At 51.3% G+C, this 17,348-nt stretch overlaps 1 protein-coding gene across 2 annotated transcripts in view; it reads right to left on the bottom strand.

Moving 5' to 3' along the window:
• MYT1 (myelin transcription factor 1) overlaps nt 1–12,506 on the bottom strand; it is a 60,190-nt gene extending 47,684 nt beyond the window's left edge. The window contains exon 1 of one of the 2 annotated variants that reach the window (XM_063172469.1): nt 12,451–12,506. The gene's annotated coding sequence lies outside the window, so the exon portion shown is untranslated. Of the gene's footprint in view, nt 1–11,846; nt 11,919–12,450 lie in introns of those variants that run through there. The other variant, XM_063172470.1, reaches the window with a different exon arrangement.
• Between the last annotated feature and the right edge of the window lie 4,842 nt (nt 12,507–17,348).

Raw genomic sequence — 17,348 nt, 5'->3', positions numbered from 1 at the left:
ATTAGGAGCAATATTCATGCTCCAGTGTTCACGGCCAGTTAATAAGAGTTTTTTATTAGAGCCTTTTTTCTTTTCCTAGCAAGTGGCAGCAGCACAGCACACAGCAGCAGGACACAGCAGAAGGTATAAAAGGAGGTGTTTTTCACTTTCCATCCTTGAACCACTTGTGTACTCTTCAGAGAGGAACAAAAGCCGCGTGCCCACAGCTCCGCTGCTGTCTGCACCGTGTTCTTAAGTATTGATCAAAAAGATTAAAGAGTGAACATTGTTCAACATCCCATTTTCCCCCAGCTCCGTGGGGGAGCTGTCAGAGCACAAAGCTGCTCAGAGTGTGCCAAGGGAGGCCACCAACAAGAGGGGAAACAAAGCAATGGGGTTCTCCACCAGAGAATCCTTTTGGTGTTTCCAAGGCCCATGGCAGCAGCAGGGCCTGGAAAATCCCTCAGCCAATGTGGATCCCTTCAAGGCAAGAGCAAGACCTGAGCTGTGGATTTCTCTGCCTCCTGCCTTTGCCCTGCCAGCCACAAACTGAATGTTCCTAGAGTAATTGAAGGAAACTCATTGAGATGGCTGGTAATTCCTTCCCAGACATACCCGAGCCTGATGAAAATAGAAAATAACAATATTGAAAAAAAAAAAAACCAACATGCAAACCCCAGCATATCCCTTCCAAATGATGAGCACCATCATTCTCCCTTCTGCCAGGCTTATTCACAGCAGGGCCCCCTCCCCAGCATCCCTCCTTTTGTACAAGCTAAGGGAGCCCCTCTCAGCCACACTCATCCACGCGTGCCCAGCGCGTGTGCAAGGAGGCGTGTGAGGTGTCGGGCATGCAGGAGAGCATCTCTCAGAAACAGGATGTTGCTTCTTTCTTCTTGCACATTTCCCTCATTATTTTGTTCTAATTTGCCTTTCCTGGTACCTTCTCTATTCAACAAAAGCCAAATGCAAACGGCGTCCCTTAATCTCCAGAACAGCAGCTCACTGCTGAGAAAATAATATAGATGTAACTTCCAGCATCACACACTTTCTTTTCCATTTATATGCAAATGCCGACCTTTCACCCAAGCTGTCTCAAAGAAGTATTTCCTTAAAAATGCAAATAGCATGTTGCAGGCAGTTACTCTGGCTGAGTCTTTCTTGTATTATTATTATTATTTCTTTTAACCTTACCAGCACTGTAAAACACAACAGCTAAACTGCACCCTGGCAATAATTACTTTTCATACCAAATTGAAAGCCTCTGTGGAGCCAACGTGTCGAAACACCAGCAGGAGAATTCAGTGGGGATAAATTCTTGGAGATGCTTTTGGACAAGTACGTCTTGGACCGGTGGGAAGGAAGCAGCCCCAAGGCAGTTTCTGCTGAAGGAAACCACCTGATGGCTCAGGGTGAGGTGACAAGGGTCTTGCAAAACCCTTCCCATGGTGCTGCTGATGAGGAGCCCTCGGGAGTGAGAAAACAACTTGTGTAAGCCAGGGTGAGAATGGGAACAAGGAGTGTGTCACTGGCAGTGCAGGTGTTGGGCAAGGATGTCCAACCTGAGGAGGTCTGGGATGACCTTCAGGGCTCTGTGTGCTCTTTGTGCTGTACAGAGGGGCTCCAGGGCAGCACTAGGGCTGTGGGCCTGAAGATGAACAGGGAGAAGGGTGGTTGGAGCAGGGGATGGTGAGGAAGGAGCCACAAGGATTCAGAGGAACAAATGAGTCAGGGATGTCAGCTCCAAGACCCCCCTAATTCAGCTCTTTTTCTCCCAGCTGTTGGGACACCTCTGGTGGAAAGCAGCTTCCACCTCCACCACGACAGCAGTCACAGCACCAGCCCCTGTGCATCTCCTCACCTGTGGGCAGGGGACAGGGCTGTCCCCAAACTGGCAACACAAGCCCACCCCACAGGTTGGGGGGGTGAAAGAAGGCATCAGAAACTGCTGAAACCAAAGTTCCCTTCCCACAGCTGCTGTAAGCCTGCACAGGGAAGGACTCCCAGCATGGATGGACGTCAAACAGACTGAGCTGGAGGTGTTGATCCAGCTCCAGTGTCTGACACGCCGCAGCCAAACCACTCCATTATCACTTTGGAAACCAAGGGATGGGAGAAGAGAGAGCCCAAGCATGGAGCTTGCACAAGGCTGAGCACTAAGAGGAAGCCAAATGTAAAAAGCCAGCTACAGACAACCTCCCTGGGATGAGGCAGCACAGGCTCAGCACCTGCTTCTGAGCAGCAATTACAAATACAGATTTCCCCAGTGTGTAGGGAAAGAGTAGAAGAAAGGGAAAATATGAACTGGTCTTTCCTCTGCCACTTCAGCCATCCACAGATTTATCTGTCAATGATTTTTGGCTTCCTTCTGAGCTCCAAACCTCCTGGGATGCCCCAGTGCTGATTGTCACAGCCCAAGTTATTTTGGATCTGCTGTGACACTTTACCCTCAGCCCTGTAGTTTCTGGACAAAAACAAACTGCAAAACCCCAAAAGCTTAAACAAAACCCCCACATTGTTTCTGCCCAAATTTAGCCCAAGCTGGGCACACAGATGTGTTTGTGGAACACAAACTGCCTGTTCCCCAGCATGGGACTGTGTTTGCTCAGGGAGGTGTTTTCCTGACAGGGATTTGTAGCGCATGTGACACCAGGCCGGGCAGAGGAGGGAGAAGCTGCCTGGCAGAGCCAGGGAAGGGGCTGGCAGTGCCTCTGACGCAAAGGTAGATGACTAAATGGGCGACTTCCCAGCTGCCAGCTTGTCTTTACGATATTAAGCCTTTTCTCTCTGCTGCCATATAAGAAGTGAAAAGTTGACACGTAAGCGTGTGTCATATGGAGTCAGGGAGACAGAAGCAATAAGGCATAAAAGGAGGTGAGATCATCGTGCAGCAACAACTCCCCAGGGGTACAAGGCAGCTCTGCTCAGTGCCTGCTGGCTCTCAGCCCCCACCAGCAACCCCCTCCTGGCCTTGGCACACTCAAACCAAACCATTCCCTCAGCAGAACCCCCAGACCAGGGGCAGGCACAGGGTGCCACGCTGCCCACCACGAAATGAGGCAATTAATGCCTTCTGAAGGGTCAGCTCATTAAACAGCAGTCACCACTGCAGCATGAGTGTCACAGCCCCCCAGGATTATTGCTGCTGAATGGGGCGGCTGCTGTGCACCATTTGCCTGAAAAAAAAGGAGAATCATCAGATATGTGGAGTTTATAGCCCTGCTGGCACTGCTCTGTGCTCTCCTGCAGGCTCTGTGTAATTGAAATTAAACAGAGGCGAGTGATACCTTTCTGTCCTTCCTGCAGCCTTCACTTGCTTGGGAATGAAACACAGGGACAGCAAGGAGGACGGTGAGGCTGGAGCAGCTTTCACTCCCACTTTCAGCCTCTTTCACAGGCTGAGCTCTCTGTGCTGCACCAGTTTTGCCCCAAAACTGAGCCAGGAGAAGGGTAACCCACAGCCCCCAGCAGGGCAGTCACCCCCAGGCTCCACAGCCAAGCTCCAGCTCACATCCCACAAGTTGGAAGTTTCTCTCCTCTCCAAATGATTTTGTCCCAGTCCCCCCTTTCTGGCAGGGTGTCCTTGCAGGGTGGGTGAGTGCAGCAGGAGCAGCCAGCCTGCCTGCCTGGGACCAGGAAAGCTGCTCCATGATGAGAGGGAGATGAAAGTTTCCAGGGAATGTGGGACAGGAGCTGACAACTGTGCTCTGCTGAGACACCACAGGCAGAGTTAACCATTTCAAATGTCATTTTTTCTAAAGCAACAACATTGCTCCCAGGCACTATTTTTTTTCCTTTTTTATTAAATAAAAAATGGAGCAGCTCTCTCCAGAAGGCTATTAATCCTCTCCTGTCACTTGTGTTCTTGGAGAGCGCGTTTCTCTGGGCAAAAGCAGTGAGTTGCTCACTGACTAATTACATCAAAATATTGAGGGCAACAAACAAACCTTTAACTCCACTTGCCAGAAGCTTGCTAGATGCAAAGCTTCAGAATTATGGGAGAGAAATGTATGCAAAAGCAGGAGAAGCTGGGACTCCAGACATGCTTGTGGCCACATCAGCTTTTAGAGGGGTGAATCCTTTCCTCTCTGCAGAGCCACTCAAGTTGGGCTACCTTCACCCAACCTAACTTCACCCAGAATCTCACCCACCCGAAGATTTTGATTTCCTACAAACAAAGAATATTTTTTTCCTTTGCCGGAGAAGTGAATTCATTTATTTTCCTCTCATTCTCACACAGGCATTTGGGAGCAAGGACCAGACACATGTCCCTCAGGAAGGCTCAATTTAGGCTTCAAGCCCCACTAGAATTCAGTTTTAGGCTGAAATCAGACAACTTCTCTCAAAGCCCACCTGACACCTTCACTTATCCCAGCAGCTCACCAGAGCAGCCTTTCTTTGGGACACAGTATTGCAGATTTAACCCTTCCCTGCCATAAAGCTTTTGCCAAACATTCAGCCAGCAGCACTTTGGCACTGATTTAATTCCCATTCCATCACCCTTCATTGCCCACACAGCCACAATGGGAAGAGCCAATGCTAAAAGGAAAGCCTATTTCTGCATTTAGGTGCTAAACCTGATGCGCTTCCAGAGGGTTTGGATGTCCAAGAGCTGAAATAGGTGACTGTAATGCAAGCTTTGGCTCCAGACCCATGGCTACCAGAGAGCCACTGCCTTCCAACCCCCAGACTGCAGAAACACCAGGAGCAGGGAAAGGCTCCAGCTCTGAAATGTGGGTTAACCAAAGGCAGCTGCTGGGGAGCTTTCTCTGCACTCTGTAGGTGTTCAGGTGCTCACCACAAATCTCAACCAGACACTCCCAGGAAGCCCAGTGACAAGCACAAGTTGTTCAATATCAAATTGTTTGTTTCAAGGGATTGTTTAAAAGAAGAGAGATTTTCAAAAGTCCTCAGACTGTCACCTATAGATTTTGCCAGCAATAACTAGCATTTTAAGTACTGTGTGCATGAAAGCTCCCCTGAGCTCTCTTGTACCTTACAATAATATTCACCAAGGGAATCCTCCTAATGCTGGGTTTGAGCCCTTTGCTGCTGAACACACCCAACCCTGGGCTTGCAGAGAGGGCTCAGATAAACGAGCCTGGCAGCTGCTGCTCAGAGAGAAATCACAGCCCCCAGCATTGATCAGAGAGGTTCTGATTGCACCCACAAGGAGCAAGAGGCTTCCCCAAAACTGGCACCAGCCTCGCTTGCAGATGCTGTCCTAGGGAGAGCTACACGCTTGCCAAACAATTTCAAGCAGAGGAACGAAGAAAGGCGAGTCTCTGCTGCAGTTTATATTTAATTAGAGGGAAGGCAGCTTACGCAGCACTTTCAGAAACATATTGTCTTACAGCATATTGGATATTTGTATCTTAACAGCTCAACATCGATTTCTTTTATGTAAAGGAAGAGGGGGGAAGAGCACAGCGTGCCCTAAGTTGTGTGAGCTCCAAAGAGACTCCTGCACCACTTGGACTAATGTTTGGAGTAATCAAAGGCGTGAACTCATGTATTATGGATGGGAACGAGAGTTTTCAGGCTTCTGCAAAAAGGAATCTCCAGCGTTTGGTATTTTGTTAGCAGCCTGGCACCATATGGCTCTCCCCTGCTGATATTCTTTCACACCAGAACTTTATGTTCAGATGCTTTAGTTAATATTTTACCCAGCAAGCATAAACAAGATGCAAAGATTGCAGTCGACAGCAACCTTCTCTTAAACCATACATGCACGTTAATGCTGAAGGCTTCTTTCAGTGAGTGCTTTACCCAACACATGCCTGGCTTTATTTTTTCCTCAGGGGTCCAAGCCAGGCCATTTACTTTAACTGCCTTCCCATTCAGCAAAAAACAAGCAGCAAGCCCATGAAGGACATTTTCACTCCCTCTCCACTCTGCTTCCTGTCTAGTCCAAAGCAGCACTGGGTGAGTGCAGGTGACACACACACACATGCCAGTTTTCTTTGTGTACAATTTAAGACTGCATCTCTGCTTCTGCACCATTTCAGCCTAAATTTTATCTTGGAAAGGCAGAGTTTCCCCTTCTCCACTCCCTAAACAGGGATGGCAAATCTCCCAGCCCAAAGGGAAGGCTCACACAAGCACCATCAGCCTAAATCAATCACAAACAACAACATAGAGCATCCAAAGTCCAAGATTTGTGTTTCCCTCTGCCCTGCACCAAGTTAGACTCAAAATCACTTTGGAAAACTGCAGATCTGAGATTTGGCTCTAAATATTACACTTAAACTCCCCCCCACACACATCCCCACTCTCCAATATTCTTATTAGCCTTTAATATTCTTAAAACAAATAGGACCTAACAGATGTCTTTTCAGCCTGCACTCTTATTAATGAGAATATTGTAAGAATGGAAATCAGGTCACAAATGTTTAATACTTTGTTTAAAAAGTCTGCAGCTTCTTTAAAGAGTTCCACTAATCCCAACATGACAGATGTACAAGGCAGTTTTGCTTGGGGCAGATTAAAATTCTCGCTCTGATTTGCTCTTTCATTTGGTCTGATTAAAATAACATTGCGATTTTTTTTTTCTTTTTAACGTGCTGACTTCAAAATAAAAAAGGAAAGAATAAAAAGTGACCAGTAAAGGCCAGCATGATCACAATAAAAGCAAAGTTATTGTTGTTAAGATTAAAAAAAAAAAGCGAGGGAGAAGGAATGGGGGAACAGCCTACTCAAACTCCGGTTAGCATTAAAGCTCTGTGTTAAAGATGAAAGGGGAACCTTTCCAAACTATGTTTTTCCATTTGAAAGTGTTTATTAATCTATTCTCTCTGAAGCAAAAAGTTCAATGAAAGACAAAGATCAAAAGTATTTTAATTTAGGTGGAAATTTTTTTTTTCCTTTTTTTTCCTAAACCAAACCAAACTGAAAATCAGAGGATTGCAGAGCACAGCACTTCAGTATTCTGCTCTAAAACTGACATTTGCTGGGAACAGCCCAACTGCAGAACAAGGCGATCCCAGCCACTTTTTCCTCAACCAAACTGTGCCTGGGAATTCCTTATTTCCCTTTCCTGACGTCCAGACCAACCTTCCCTGGGCAAACTTTCCCAGCTAATTCATTTCATTGCTGCTACAAAACACACCTGGCATCAGCCACACATCAATGTGTGTGTGGCAACGGGCACCCAGGATGCTCTGATGGGAGCAGCAGAGGAGCAGGGCAGTGGGAGGGAGCCCAAACCCGTATCCTGTCCCTAAAATGCCACATCTGCCTTTTCCCTCTTGGGTCTGCCCAAAACCAGCCACAGCTCCCACTGGGTGAATTCAGGGCACTGCTGGACCAGTTTCCTACAGGCATTGCCCCCCCAAAGGCTGCTGTGGCATGGAGGGGTGCATGGTTTTAAAAAGCAGCCAGAGCTGTTCAAAATGTAGCTTCTCAAAGGGGAAACTCCTGCTTCAAGAGACCAACATTTCACAGAAAGTGGTCAGCGTGTTTGTCTGGGCCTCTCCAGCCCAGAAATCTTCTCTGTCCCCCTACCCAGTCCCACAAACCCACAGCAAGGGTCACGGGAGCATTGCAGGAATGAATAACCTCAACAATAGAAAACCATTCATTTTGGGATGTGTATTTGCCATTTTTCCTTAAAACTCCAACTTGTGCCTTCTATGAAACAGTCATTAGAAAATCCACAGTGCTTAAAGTTTTTGAGGATCTGCTCCACTCTGGTGATTTTTAATGTTTACAGACTTTAAACACAATTGTTCGATACATGTTTATGCCCCTGAGACCTCCTCACCTCAGTGCCCAACTTCAGCTATTCCCAAATCAGAAATAACCTCCCTTCCAGGCAAGATGCTGTGGGAAAGCAGCTCAGGGAAGCCAAGGGATGCCCTCCTGTGCTGCTGCTCCCAGGGCACCTGCATGGGCAGGAGAAACTGCTCTTCACCTTCTGCGTGTCAGCCCCATCCCAAAGGGCAAAGGCACCTCCCAGCTGCTCCCAGAGAAGCAGCTCCTGAGCTCTGCAAGGGCAAACACTGCACTTCCAGAAATCCCCCTTGACAGGTTAACCTGCCAAGAGGGGAAACTCCAAATATAAACCCACAAAGCCCTTTTCTCCTTGGTGAAAATATTGGTGGGGAGTGGGAGGGGACAGATTTCCCTCCCAGCTCTGAAGGGAGCAGAAGGGATGTCCCAGCCCTGCTCTCTGCCATTACCCAGATTCCAGAGAAGAAACTGTGACTTAATTTCATTTCATTCTCAGAACAAAGTCTTTGGGGCCTTTCTCCACTCCAGAAACTTTTCTCTCCACTTCTCTATTCACACCATGATTCTCCTCTCTAAGGCCTGGGCTATGAATCAAACTTCTACTTTGCAAAGCTAAACAACCCCAGAAGTGATAAAAAAAAAATATTTTAACATGAGAAGTTTCACACAATCCCACCTTGAGGGTGTCAGAGACACCAGTGGCCTCTCCACCACACACCCATGTTCAGCATGGGAGCATGGGTGGAATTATTCTTTGCTGAAACAAATAAAACACAGGCAAGAGAAGGAGAAGGCAGAAAAAAAAAGGTGGAAAAAAGTTTACTTGACAGCAATTTCCACCTTGCCAGAACTCCAGAAATACCTGGGAACTGTGTGGCAGTTAACCCCAGGCTGATAATCCTTTCATGGCTGCTGCAGGACAGTAAAGTCAAATAAATCTGGGACACCTCACCCTCTCTCCTTGTCCACACAGCCAGGGAGCAAACAGCATCTGCACAATAAATAACCCAAAAGGGATTTGTTGGGGAAAGAGGAGTAACACACAGTGGCACAGTAACACAGCTCTGGAAGCCTGAAGTGTGGATCCTCCATGCTCAGCTCCCCTCTATGAGAAAGTGGAACAGCTATAAAGTGAGGAAATGCACTTTGTCATTAAGCGAAGGGCTCTAACAACTCAGTTTACAGCTGGAAAAATAAGCTCCTCCATTTACAAACTCACAAAGCAGAGGAAAGAACGGGTCCTGTGCCCCACTTTGCCACTAAAGTTCCACATCTGACTTCCCCGTGGTGAGGCGATGCTTCCCCGCCTCTCCCTCCCCTTCACACGCCTCATTTCGTGTCTTCTGGGAAGCCCAGCCCAGCCCTGCCTCCAGCCTTTACTGTAAATCCTCCCCTTCCCTGCCACGCTCTGCTCTCTGGGGTCCCGGTGCCCCCAGCCCTTGATTTGGGGACAGGAGCATCCCTGGCAAAATCAGCCCCCCGAGGCTGCAAATGAGGGCTCTGCTTCTGGCTGGGCACGGAGGGAGAGACCAATTTGCTTTACAAAATTGATTTTGGGGGTTCAGGAGTCTAACCTCCTCAAGCCCTGATGCAAAACTGCGGTGGGATTTCAGGAAGGGGAAAGAGTTTCTGTTTCCTGAGCTCCAAAGCTGTGTCATTCAGCCTATCCTGATAGTGCTGCTGGCTTCGGGTGCGCTGCTGCCCCCAAAGCCCACCAAGAGCAGCGTGTCCCATCCAGAAGCCAAGTTTGGAGGCAGCACCCCAAAGCCGAGCCTTCCGGGGGGGCGGAGGGGGGGTTTAGTACCGTCCGCTAAAATGGCAGCTGCTCTGACGCCGAGCTACGTCTTGCGAAGTCAGCCCTGCCCTCATCATCATCATCCTCCTCATCATCCTCTGACTGCCGGGAACTGCTCCGGCTCCCGGGGCTCTGCGGACGGGGCGGGGGAGGCGCAGAACGGGGGGGTTCGGCTGTCCCTGCGCACCCCGGCCCCCCGTTTGTCACTTCGGGCTGCTGGGGACAGTCCGGCCCCGCGGGGCAGCCACAGGACAGAAGGTGCCTGTGCCCCCCCTCTCTCCCAGCCACTCCAAAACATGGAATGGGAAATGCAGGGGGGGCACCGCCCCGACCCCCGGCTGCTGTCCCCTGCTTGGTGTCTCCCTGCCTCGGGACGAGGATGTTCCTGGGGCAAAGGGACCGAGGAGATCAGACAGACAGCGAGTGGAGGTGGTGGAGGGACAAGGAGGGAGTTTGGGGATCTTCAGGGAAGGGGATTCTCGCCCGCTTCCAGCCCAGGATTTGCCAAAAGGGGAGGGAGCACCCCGGTCCCAAAGTCACCAAGGCCACCCTTGGCAGTGACCTCAAGTTCCATCCCTCCTGCCGGGCCAAGTCCCGGCACTCCCAGCGGGAGGAATTTCTGTCTCTGACAGCTCGAGGTGCCCCCGCTGCCCCCCGACCCCCGAGAGCTGCCCGGGACAGCGGTGACCCTGCGGGCAAAGGGATGCCCGCTCCTCGTAGGGACCGAGCGGGGGACAAGCGGCGCTGCCAGCCCAGAGCCCTCCCCGACGGGACCCCCGGGACATGGCCAGCCCCGAGCGCGGCCAGCCGGCCCGGGGGAGCCGGGACAGCTCCGTGACAGCACCCGGGACAGAGCCGGACCCGCCGCTCCGGATCCCAACTCCAGCAGGACACAGGACAGCTCCCGTCCGCTTTCTGGGAAGGGAAAATCCCAACTTTCCAGAGTTTTCCTACTCTTTGTGCGGCGGGAATTCCAGAAATCCATAACATCATTTGAAGAAAAAAAAAAAAAAAAAACAAACCAAGAATCACAAAAAGAAAATAAAAAAGGAAAACAAGGGAAAAAACAAAAAGAAAGAGAGAGGGGGAAAAAAAGGAAAACCAAGTTCTCCTTGTTCTTCCCGAAGCAGGTGAAGGAGGGGACAGAAGGGGGGAGGGCAGGCAGGTTTGAAAGAGCCGAAGGGGACAAGTTGTGCCCGGGTTTCCCGGCGGTAGCAGCCGGCGCTGGTTTGTGCTTTGCAACACGCGCCTGCTCCAATCTGCGCCGCTCGGGAACAATAAACAGGATCATACAAAGAAGTGGAAAGGCGGCATCTTTGCTTCTGGTTTCTATGACAGCATCAGAGAGAGACAAACCAACTATAAACTCTAATTCCTAGATTCCTCTCCCCCCACCCCCCCCCCCCTCCCCGCAAACTCCCTTTTGTCTGCCATTAATTAAAGTGGCCATATGGAAAAGGCTGATAATAACAGCAGATGAGCCAACGAGAGAGAGGGAAAGGGGAAGAAAGAAAAAAAAGAATAACTAAAAGTAGCGGCAGGGCGATGGCGAGGGTTTAGCCCGGGCTTTTCGCACTTGTTTTCAGCGGCTGCTCCAAGCCAGGGGGCTCAACAATAGCGGGAGGAGAGCGGATCGAGGAGGGCAACGTGCCCCCTTTGCCCTGCCCAGCTCTGGGGAGCCTGGCGTGCCCCAAGGCTCCTGCTCCGACAGCTCTGATCCCCACGACCTGCCCCTTTGTGCCTCCGAGGGTGCCGAGCCCCCTTTGGGGCCGCCTCCCCCAGGAGGGTCCGTCCTACCCGGACCCCAAACTCAAACTCAGCCCGAGTGGCCGGGGTGGATGGCAGCGCAAGCACAGCCTCGGACAGCACTCCCCTGCCCATCGCTCCCTCTGCAAATAACCCACGGAACAAGCACCACAACAAACTTCGCTAAAATTGATAAAGAGATTAGCCAAGCAAAGCCTCTTCCTAGCAAGCTAAAAATAAGAACACGCAGATTTCTGTCTTGGTCAACGTATAGAGAGAAATCCACAAACATGGCACACTTCCCTTGCGCCTCGCTGCTATAAATAGAGAGCTCTAAAGTAGGCAATAATCGGAAAGAAGGGGGGGGGGGGGGGGAAGGGAAAGAAAAGAAAAGGAGAAAAAGAAAAGTGTGGCGGTGGCAGGAGGGAGCAGCCGCCAGCCCTCCCTCCGCACCCGCGTCCCCGGGCGAGGGGCCCGCGGAGCTGCCCAGGAGCGCGGAGCGCGGACTCGGGATGGAGTTGTGGCAGGAAGGGGCCTGGGGCGAGGGGAGCGCGGCGAGGGACGCGCGGGGCCCCGGTCCCGCCCGGATCAGCACCTCCGAGAGCTCCGCGGCCGCGGGGCCGCCGCCGCCGCCGCAAACTCCTCCCGGCGCCCGGGAGCGTCTTCTGCTAACACCTCCCTCCGGATAAACATCCACCGATCCCGCGGTTCACCAACCCGGCAAGCATCCTCTTCCAGAAATATTCAGAAAGTTTCCCGGTTGAATGCGACGTTGTGCCTCTTTTTTTTTTTTTTTTTAATAAATCTCCTCCTTTCTCATCTTATCCAACCTCTTTCCAGTCAGAAGCATAACATGTCCACTAGCGTCTCGCAGCCGGCGAGAGAGCGAGCGAGCAAAGATGGACCTAGGAGCATGATGATCATCATAAAAATCCCCTCGGTTCTCCAGTGCAATTTTCAAAACAACAACCCAGCCTTCGTGCTGTAAAGGCGAAACGCCTGCGTCTGTTTACATCAACTGTGTGCTCCGAAAGCCTTTCCCCTCTGTCTCAATCCAAGGGAGGGGAGGGGAGGGAGGAAAAAAAAAAAAAAAAAAAAAAAAAAAAAGAAGAGGGAAAAAAAAAAGAAAGAAAAAAAAAAAAGAAAAAAAAGCCAGCATTATCTGCCTTTGTCAGCGAAAGAACATAATATTGACTTACCTTTCCCCACAGCTATTGTCTGCCCCTTTACAAAATGACATCACGGAAACCAATCATGAAATTTGCATGGGGGAGGTTGTGGGGGGAGAGTTCTTGGAGGGCAGCCCACTTCCCTACACCAGTAACACGCGTGTAAGACGGGTTGTTGGTTTCAATTAAATATCTGATACTCCTTAGTGTGTGAACTCTTAAGCCTGCTAAAGGCAATGTCTCATTTACTTAATGACCGCTCTCATTAATGGAAATGGCACAGAGGGGGCTTGCTGCGCCTTCCCTTTGTAAATACACTACCCATGAACCCTTGGGGTTGCAATATATCTGTTTACTCTCTGAGGTGAAATAAATTTACAGTATAGCATCAAAGAGAGCGAGCGAGAGAGATGGAGCGGCTGCCTTGAGTGCACCGAGAGTTGGGGCTCTCCCGGCCCCGCCGGCCCCTCTCTCCTGGCGCTCCCCCCTCCCCGAGACCCAGCAGAAGGTGAATGATTTTACCCGAGCTGATTCATAATTAATATGCACGAGGCTCGGGGCTCCTCTGACAGCAGCAGCACAAAAGGACGGCGAGCGCGACGAGCGCCGTTCCGTGTCCCCCCCGCGCATCCCGGCGCGTGGTACGGCCCAATAATTCCTAATAGCAGCAAGCAGCGAGTGACAGATGCCCTGGGTTAGCACAGCTCCAGCGAAAGTACTTTACAATATTTATTGGTGGTTAGGAAGATGACCTATCACCATAAAGAACAGACCGGGAAATTTATCGCCTCTATGAACCTGGAAGTATTGCATATTAGCTGATATACATATTCAAAAGGCGGTGGTTAAAAGGTGTATAAATATTTTAATTTTTTTTTTTTGCCTTCTCTTAAAAGCAAAAAAAAAAAAAAAAAAAAAAAAAAAAAAAAAAAAAAGAAAAACAAAAATGAAAAAAAAAAAAAAAGAAAGACACAATATGTTCCTGGCGGAAAACTTCTCACCCCGGGGAAGGTGGTTTACATTTTACATTATAGATGCTGAAATGGGAAGAACAACATAGGGAAAAGTCCTAAAAGAAAACGGTGACTAAAACGTTTAGGGGTTGTTTTAAGTGATAAAAATGCACGATTTTGCATTATGCATCTTTTCCTCCCAGAAAGAGCCATACTTCCCAGGAGTTAGCATCGCCTTTCCTTGAAAATGCTTGTTTCGTGGCGGTCCGGCCACCCCGGGAGGAGAAGGTCCCGAACTGGAGGGAGGGAGGGAGGGAGGCTCTGGGGAGAGCCCCCGGCACGGAGCGGCAGGAAGGGCATTAGCACATCCCATCCCTGCCGCTGCCAGACGGGAGCATTAGCACTTGCATCGCAACTTTTCGGAAATAGCGAGGGAAAACACAGCCAGGCTGCAGCCCCACGGGCTGGGAGAGGAGAGGGGGAGCAACGCTTTTCTGCCCAGCGCTTTTCCTGCACCCCCGTGCCATCCCCAGCATCGCCGAGACAATTAAGACTTCCCTGTCATCTTAATGAAGATTTCCAAAAAGATGCGGGAGCTCACAAATGGACAGAAACCCCAGGAGTCCTCAGAGAGCTGAGGCAGAGCCTGGCAGGGAAAGCTGAATCCTGCTGAGGATGCACTCTCCTGTGGGAAACTCCAGCTCCAGAGCTGCAGGGCCCCCGGGCTCCTCTCCTGCTCACCCCCATCCTGAATGGGTTCTGTGCAGCCAGGAGTGGGAAAAGCCTCTCAGACTGCCCAAAACCTGGCAAAATTAGCTTGGGTGGATACTGCCGGCAGCCCTGTGTCACTCAGGCCATTGCAGGGCACACAGCAGGAAGGAAGGATTCGGTTTCCCCATCTCAGGAATTTTATTGATGAGAGGGTGGCAGAAATACTAATTTTAAACTGTTGAGGCCGCTTTGGAGGTTGTTAGGATGCCCATTTCCTTGCCTTGCCAGCCTGGTGTGCTCCTAAACCATTAACATAAAGGAGATATTCAGCAGAGAGTACTCCTGAAAAGCTGTTTTCTATCTCCTTTGGACACAGCACGAAGACAGGGATATTTTACATCCTAAACCTTTGGCATTCAGAAATTCTATTAAACTCTTATCTGCAGGCAGCAGGCCTGGTGCTACACTGCATCTCCATTGTTCTGCACCCGCGATAGAATCAAAGGGAGGGCTGGGTGGACTCGGCTCCCCTCCGCTCACAATGCTGCCTGCTCCTCTCCACCGCTGCTTCATTTAGAGCCCTAATGCTAAAACTTGAGAAACAAAAGCACAATAGATTCGGCCGGCAGGCAGCAGGGAAATGTGTTTACTTGCGTGTGCTCCCCCATAAATCGGAGCACACGCTGCCTGCATGGATATGAGCACACACACACACATGTGCCTCCCCGAGCGTTAAGAGAGGGATTTTATTACTGCTGCTGTTGCATTTATTAACACGCGACGCACCTACGAGCCCTAAGGCAGCTGACAGCTCTGATAGCATCCGGCTGAGCTCTGGGCTGCCAGAGGGTGTTTGGCTTTTCTTTGTTCCCAAACTCGCCAGACTTTCCCTCTGCTCTCCTCCCAAAACGCTGCAGAGGAGCGGCGCCTCTCCCGGAGTTTCTCACTGCTACCAACTTTAGCAGCGGCAGGAATTCCCATCTCGCAGCCCCAAAATCCCTTCCTACCCCCAGAATATCTCCGGCTTGGGCCAAAAGCCCCACAGCCCACGCTGGAGGAGCCCGCGGGGGAAGGCGAAGGCCACGCGTGGGCTGCAGGCGGCGGCGGGTCAGCACCACGGACAGCTCCGCCCGCTCCCTCCCGCCCCTTTCCACCTTTTAAAGTATTTTTCAGCCGTTTGTTAAAATAATGTTTCTCCCCCGTGCACTCCCTAAACCTCTCCAGAGTCACTCCACAGCTGTTTTCAGGGAGGTGATAAACATCGCGCGTTTCCAGGTCTCAAAGAGCAGGCGCTTCCCTAAAGGGAGCCGTGCAGCAAAGAGGTCTAAAAGAGATGTTCGTGTATTTTCATCTTCAGGGGGTTTAAGACGGGGCCTCCGAGAGTCCCTGCCTGCAGGGTGCCTGCAGAGCCGAACCCAGAGAGGATTTTTAAAAGCAGATTCCCTCCACGCCCCTCCCCTGCTCTCCATGCCATTTTTTCCCCCTCGTGTTTTCAGATCAAGCTCTTCAAGTTCGAAATTATTTAAAATAAAAATCCATTTGCTTGTGTAAACACAGCCATAAACCCACCGCACTGTGTTCCATTGGCTTCTTTGAGTCTGCTTCAAAGAAAATTAGATCTCAAACTTTACGCATTTGTAATTGGCACCAACTTCTCCGGTTACCAGCTGGGGGTGAAAGATTTTTTTTTTTCCTTGTTTCTTTCTGAAAGCTTCTATGCAGATGGGCTGGCTGCCTTAATGCCTCAGACTACAATTAGTGCTGTTGTATGCCGAATAGAAATGGCCAGCATTAATATTGTATATGGAACAGCTGAAGGGTTGCGAAGAAACCTGCCCACTACAGGCCCCTGGCAGATGGAACAACATGCACAGGCACAAAAAAAACTTTTAATAACCCTTTGCTCGCTCTCCAGCGCTCCCCTTCGCTCCGATTTGGGCGGGTCCTTCCCGAAGAGGCAATGCCTTTGTCTAAGCTAAATCTAGAGCTCTTTTCTCCCTGAAGAACAATAATTGGAGCAATCACCATCTTTTGCAAAAGGCACCTCGCATTATCCCTAAACTTCCTCCTTTGTGCCTCGGGTAATGCAGGCGCTGAAACACACACTCAGCTGAACGGGCACGAACTAACTTTTTATTTAATAACATCGCCCTCACCCCTTTATTATCCAGCAATGTGCAAGAGGAGTGGGGAAAAGCTCATAAAGCCAAACCAACCCAACCACCACCCCCTCGCCCAGCAGAGCTGCCACCAGAAGCTGCAGAAAACAGGATTTTCGCCTCGTCCCCCTCCCCTGCGCTCCTCGTGCTTTGCAATGAGGTGAAGCCCGCGGCAGAGGGGACAAAGCCCCGGCGGTGCCCCGGAGCAGCAGCACCAGGGGCCGGGCACCCCCCGCACCTGGAGCCCCTTCGCAGCTGAGCCCGGAGCACTGCGGGGACGGGCGGGGGTGACACCGGCACCCCAATCGGGAAAGGCAAACCCGGGAGCCCTGAGCCCCGAAGTGTACTCGGGAACCTCTTTCTACCGCCTAACAGAGGGGAAATACTATAAAACAAGGAAAATGCTATAAAGCAAACTATCCAGCGGGATAATTTGCGGGTCCGTATTCCTCCACCCTCGGCCACCGAGCCCCTTTGCCAAGGCGTGACTCCGGCAGAATTGCGAAACTCAAGAGTTTTAGAGGAGAAACGAGGGAGACACACTAAGGACTACCTACCCTCCCTCCACTCCCACCGCGCCCCCCGCATCCGCCGGCGAACGGCTACGAACCGAGGAAAGTCCCGCAGAGCTTCATCCTTGCCGGGTGGCGGTGGCTGCCGGGCCCGGGGTGGCGGGGGCAGCGGCCGCGGAGCCGCCCGGGGTTACTCCATCATCCCTGGCAAAAGTTCCCGTCCGGAGCAAAAACTTATGGGCGGCGGCGGCCAATGGGGCCGCGCGGCAAAATCCTCGCAGCGCACTCGGCGGCCAATCCGCTCCCCCCGGGCCGGGGATGCGCGCCCCTCTCCCGGCCCCTCCCGACCCCTCCCGGTTCTCCCGGCCCTTCCCGGCCCCTCCCGGCTCTCCCGGGCTGGCGGCGGGGGGAGCAGGGCAAGGGGACTCGTCCTCCCCGCGGGCGGGGGCTCCGCGCATCCCTCCTGCCCGCAATTAGGGGACAGCAGTGACAGCGGGCACAGACCAGCGCAGGGGGGTGGTGGGGCAGGCGCACAACCCCGGGAGAAGCATCCCCAGGGAACCCAGCCGCGGAATGGTTTGGGTTGGAAGGGA

Source organism: Melospiza melodia, chromosome 19 (genome assembly GCF_035770615.1).
Source record: "Melospiza melodia melodia isolate bMelMel2 chromosome 19, bMelMel2.pri, whole genome shotgun sequence".
NCBI classification, from domain to species: domain Eukaryota; kingdom Metazoa; phylum Chordata; class Aves; order Passeriformes; family Passerellidae; genus Melospiza; species Melospiza melodia.
This window is presented reverse-complemented; position numbering and strand designations above follow the sequence as displayed.